This window comes from Plutella xylostella, chromosome 6 (genome assembly GCF_932276165.1).
Source record: "Plutella xylostella chromosome 6, ilPluXylo3.1, whole genome shotgun sequence".
NCBI lineage: Eukaryota > Metazoa > Arthropoda > Insecta > Lepidoptera > Plutellidae > Plutella > Plutella xylostella.
This window is the reverse complement of record NC_063986.1, coordinates 9,933,668-9,940,115: the sequence shown is the minus strand read 5'-3', so window position 1 is coordinate 9,940,115 and position 6,448 is coordinate 9,933,668.

The following is a 6,448-nucleotide window of genomic DNA, read 5'->3' as shown; positions in this document are numbered from 1 at the left end:
GTTATTCCAATCTGACTACAATTTTATTATGTTCTTGGAACTGGAAAATCAGTACTTATTCCTAAATTTGCGCGTAATATTTCTAGGTAAGTACATTCTGTATTATTTATTACACTAACTACTTATTGTTGAGAAAAAATGTTAAGTATACTTTGTTTCTGATTTAATTAGGTAATTTTTGTGTTTTTTCCTTGTACTTAACTATTTTTTCATATTTTGTCTAGTTTATAATAATAATCTAATCTAAGTAGATTAGATTGAGGCGAGGCGAGCTAAAATTTATTCTATTTGTACCTACATATAATGATATTGATGCCAATCTTTAGTACCTACCTCCCTACATCAGCGTAAGACAATGTGGCCGATTCTGAAGACACCAAATTTTAATTAAAAATTGTTAAACCGTTACCTAAACGTAATATGAGTGTCTATGGACTAAAATCTTAAATTTCCGAAAAAGGAAGAGTCTGTATGTATGTTTCTATCCGTAAGTTGTTACTTAATCCAATTTAAAATGTTGACACAGTTATAGATCACAGTAGTTATGTGCCTTCATAATATAGGCAAGAATATCCTCTGTGGAGTGTTGCTAAATAGACAATATGCTTTTAGAACTTAGGTACAAACAAGCGCCGCCGCCGCCAAAAAAAAAGAAAATTGTTGGCGTTTTTAGGCTTTAAGTACCAAGTTACTATGTGTTATGAGGTAAATTCTAAAAATAGTTTGGTATTAATTAATATTAATCTTCCTGGTACTTAAAAATATTTAACAGTTATATTTTTTAGTTTATAGCTCTAGTTTCAGCATGGTTACAGCGATATGCTATATTTGTAGTCAGTGAATGCGGATCGTAGTATTCGAAGTCACTAAATACCTAATGAATACCGAGGTAAATTGAATTACCAACGCTAACGCTGATAATTCAGTTTCCCTATAATAATATGGAACTACCTAAATTAAACATGGTTTGTGATTGTGAGAAAACCCGACGCTGCACAATAGCAATAGCTAAACACCTACCCATAAAGTTGACTTCACACAAATCAGAGCTCTAACAAAAATGATTGTGTCTCACAGTCACAGCTCGCAATATAAGAACAAACTGGTATAAAAAGCTGCAATGACGGTATGAATACAGCGGATATTATAATAGGCACGCTAGACTAGACGGCTTTCACATGGCACAATCCAGGTGCATTCGCTGCAACGACGACCTCTCGCCGTATGCATTCCTAGGGTGGCTAGATTTTATAGAGATCTAAATATAGCTTACCGCCATGCCTTTTGTAAAGCATCGTATGGCTTTAGACCATTGTATAGTTTCATAGTAGATTCCATTACGTTCATTGTAACCTTTCGAAATTGTTTTCGATAGAATGGGATTCAGGATGTATTAAAATACTTTCTATGGAAATGTATGAAAAAACTTATAAAGGGGAGGACGATGCCGATGTGACTTAGGTACTAAGGTGAAATAGTTTTGACTGTGACTATTAATGAAGATGCGTAAAATTGAGGTTCAATAAACTGTTACGCGGCGCGGCAGTATTATCTAGGTGGGTTAAGTCGGTACCTATGTCTCGCATTGCGGACCACTGCAGTTTAGCGCTGCATTCTGCATTGCGGGGAATATGCGGGGATATGCAATATATCGAGAGTCGAAAATGAACTTAGTTCATTAGATAGACTAGGTATTTATACAAAATTCTCATAATCTCGGCACCACATTTTTTAATTTTAACGATAAATTTGTGATTATCTCTACATACCAAATGTGTTTTTGCACCTATATTTTAATCGTGTTATTAAAATGGCACAGTAAAAAGTATTAACATTATCAGTCTGTTTTATATCCCAACCAAACTAACCACATTGTTGACTTATGTGCAACATGATGCAACCACCTAAGTTTTTAAGGCTTCTATTAGGTGTCATGTTAAAGGAAATTGGCTTACCCTCCGTTACTGTTACTGCGTGGTTAGTTAGATTTAGGTAACATAACATAACTTGCTCATAATAATATGATTATTATGACGAATTGTAATAATATGATTATTATGACATTATGGATTACTAAACTTTATTATTTAGTTAGTTAGGTAGGTACGTATAGCTACTCTACTCACAATATGAAGAAACATTAAATTGTGACTTATAGGATCGGGTATGTAATGTACCCTCCCTTCATCTAAATATTTATAAGTATAATGGCATTTTTAAAACTTTTAATGTCACTCCAAGGCTAGTCGGATGATTTTATGGTAACCTACCTACGCAAAATCTGAACTTTTAGAAATTGTTGAAGGCAACAATTTTCAATTTAGCACTTGAAACGTTGGTTTATTTAACCTATGATTTGCTTCGTAAATCGCACTTATGTGTACCTATATTCCGAGTTCAGTTTAAATTTCCTCATTGCTGAAATAAACAGTATTGTCAAATTATCAAAATATTCAATTCGATAATGTCTAACGAGATAACGAGTGAAATTCACACCGACCACCGCTTTCGCGAATTTAATTCTTCAGATTGATTCGAGACGAACCGGTCGGTCGATGCACGGGCCTTTCCCATCGGTGAACCGTGAATGCTGGAGAAGAAAGGGCTTTAAGTAATAAAATCGGCCAAACCTGTCGACACTTACCCTTCTTTTAGTTACTTATTTTAAAAAAATGTGTCATTCTTACAATTCGTGTAATGCTTAATAAAAATCTATCTATCAAAAACTACCTACTAAGAATATTTACAAAAATGAATGATAAACGTGTTTTAAAAGTAAGCAGGTACCTACTTAGGTAACTATATTTGGTTTGCCTTCCATACATCTATCATAACAATATTAATTAACAATAGTTACTAATAATTAATAGTGATCGTAAAAGCGAACAAGATCCAATCTTGATAAACGATAAATCTTGGGAACCGCCAAAAAGTGATATTGATTATTGAATTTGATCTAGCGCAACGAGATCATCTTCTCAGTTTCACGAGACATATTTAATTTAAGATGAACGTGAGACGAGCATAACCCGTCCAGGCGGTCGACAGCCGGCCGGCCGGGAGGTGCAGAGGGGGCGCAGAGACCGGATCCCAGACCCTCAAATAAAAACATCTATCGAAATAATAATACGCACTGCTTACTCGGGGCAAGTACGCGAATCGAATGGCGTTGACCCCCTGAACATTCCCATGCCAACATGCGTGCCAACTGGATCCATCTCAATCTTAGGGTGGTGGTTAGGATCGTCTTTCAAATTTTTGCATTTATTAGATTTTACTTTTTAAAGCTGGCAGGATGGGAACTCAAGTGAAATATTTCCACACAAATGTAATAAAACCGTAGGTAATAAAAACATCTTTGTTTGTAGTTCATTCATAGGTTGATGGTTCGGAACATTAAGTATATTCAATCTAAAAATGAAAATTTTAGGGTTTCATACCTCAAAGGGGATTAAATAAATAAATACTTTTACGTATAAAAAATATACTTAACTACGACCATTTCTGCTGCAAAAACGTATATTATCTAACGAACGTGAACCTACTACTTATGTATGAAAGCAAGTTTTCCGTCGACTTATGCTGACCATGTCACCATTTGCCAAAAGAAAATTTTAATTTCTTTCTCATAATTATTAGTCATGGTTAATGTAGAATAAGTTATGTAAGGTCATTTTTATTTTGGCAATAAAGCATATTTTACTTTTACTAACTTTTTACTATGCTATGTAACTATCTTTCTATCTACGCACGTCTCTTTTATCCGAAAAACATTCATTAAAGCTAAACGAAATTTCGCTTACTTTGAATATCCCTCTTAAGATGAACGGTTATGCATTTATTAGTTATTAATGTAATGACAACGACAACGATGACAATAAGTTGTAACAGTTATTAAAATAAGTAAAAATATTAGGAGGTTAACAGTTCTTATTACTTTTTATACGATATATTATTATGTTAGTAGGTATTTATAATTAATAATAATGTAAAAAAATTGTTTCATAAAAAAGTACCAAGGGTAACAAAAAAAAGTCACATTTAAAAAAAAACAAGCTTTAGTGTACCTATTGGTTTTGATTTTGAATGTTCAAGAACATTTTATAAGTACTGTCAAATAATTTTATGTGAAATTGCTTTAATTTGTAAAGCTATTTCACATAATATTATATGACAGTACAAATAAAATGTTGGAAAATTGTTTTTTTTTAAATAAGTACCGAAATACGGAGGTTGAACATTTCATAGAAAGAGAAAAACGATCAACTTTATCAAAGTCAGAAAATGATTAAAAAATATACTTAAATTTAAAAAAAATACAGCCCAAGAGCACCATGCCACCAGCCATAGGCCAGCCTTAGAAATTGGGAAAGTTTTTACATACCTACATTATTTTCTGCTACTGCTCCGAAGAGTTTGGAGCCATAGAAGTGGACTTGAAGGCTTATGCATTTTTATAAACTTTAATAGGTATCAGTTGAAACGCAATTGTACCTAATTCCTTTGTAAGTACTTATCTACATAATGCTAAATAAATCAAGCAAATCAATAGTCTTCCCGCGCTCGCCCAACGAATTCAAGTCAGTGCCTAATAATACTACGTCAACCGCGCCCTTGAAATAGGCCAAAATATAAACAAAGTAGTAGGCTGTGAAGTGTGCAAACAGATGTTTGACTAGTTAGGTATACCTACCTACTATGTCTACTTATAGTAAACTAGCAAATCCAGTTCACATAATAGGCCCAAGTAGTTGCTTTGAGAATAATCATGATCCGAATAGAGATATTCTATTGTGATGAGGATAGAGCGACTAGAACTAGAATAATTTGATGACATGACGTCATGATGGTCTGGGCCCCTTCATTTTACGTCAGGGCAACACGCTGCGTCGACCTACAAATCTACAGACACAATATGCCTGCCTACGACGGTATGGTTCGACGACGAGACGAAGACGCAGACATGAGGCAGGTCAATGAACTGTTGACGTATTTAAAATACGCGCAAATAGGCAGGTACCTACATAGCTTATCGCAAATATAGTACGTTGGGACTGGACCGAGTTTAGATAGCATTTTTTTGCGAATTATTAATAGATTTGAGTAATAGGCTGAGAAACTTCTCAGTGAACGTTGAGGTAGCGTAGATATACTTACTTGTGTTGGAAATAAAGCAAAAACAGTTTGACTTTTGAGAAGTGTTATAGTAAAATGTGAAATGTACTTGATCGGAATGTACCGTGATAATAAAGTTGTAAATGTAACTGTCAAAATAATAAAAAAGAATAATTTTACAGATAAAAAAATGCAATTATATTTTATGCATTTTTGACATAAAGTGAAAATAAATATTCTGTGGTCACTGACACTGGCAGGAAAAATGCATTTTCCGAATGAAACGTCATATTTTGTGAAAGTAATCAATGACATTACGTAAAAACAATGCATTAGGGATGTGCTGAATATCTGTTTCTTACCGGTTAAAAATACTTCAAACATTATCGATCATCGGTGAGAATTTTAAAATATAGATTTGATTTTGTCATAATAATTTAATATGAATGAATAATTTTATTCTTTTCAAATCAGAACTCATCCAACACCGGAAACCTAACGAGATTTCGTATTATTAAGTGCATTACTTTATTTAACGCTATTCATGTCAAGAAAATGTGAGAAAGGAAGCAACGTATATATGACGCGCCACTGCTATTACACACTATCTAAACCAGACGTCTTTGTGAAGAAAGACCGTGCACTCGGTTGCTTTACGAAATTCAAGTGAAACCTTTCTCGGATAAGATTCATATTGGCAGTGAAAGGGACGCATTGGAACCTTGTAGGTACGCACAAAGCGAGACACCCGCAGTAGTCGCCTTACCTACCTACATAATGCGGCGGATACAGATCCGAGTTTCTTACACATACACATGAGTACGAAGGCCAGTTTTAAATATATGTAGGCATGTGACGCGAACACATAGGGCTTCAATGATCAGCAGGTGTACGCGAACTTAAGCAAGGGGCTATTGCGATTAACTCTTTTATCCCTTCGTTTCCATATCAAAGAGTAATGAACCTTGTTCCACTATTGGGCCATGTCGATTAGTGACCGTGTGATCTTTTTCTTGTATTTTATATTTTGAACTGGTTTCATCCTACCAGATAGAGGCATAAAATTACCTCATAAGATTCTAGGATACCTAACACATGGTAAAATCATATTGAAATATAATTTTCTTCTTATTATGATATTTACTTAAGTTTTCTTATCGGATAAATTAAAATATATTGTAGGTTTAGATTTGTAGATTAGGCAGTAGCGAAAAATCCTAGGAGGCTGTATCGGATAAATTAACGTGCTTACATTATTTAATCTGCACTTACAAAAAAAAAACCACATGACTCATCGAAGATGAGAATACTAGATACCTCACTAGAATCCAAA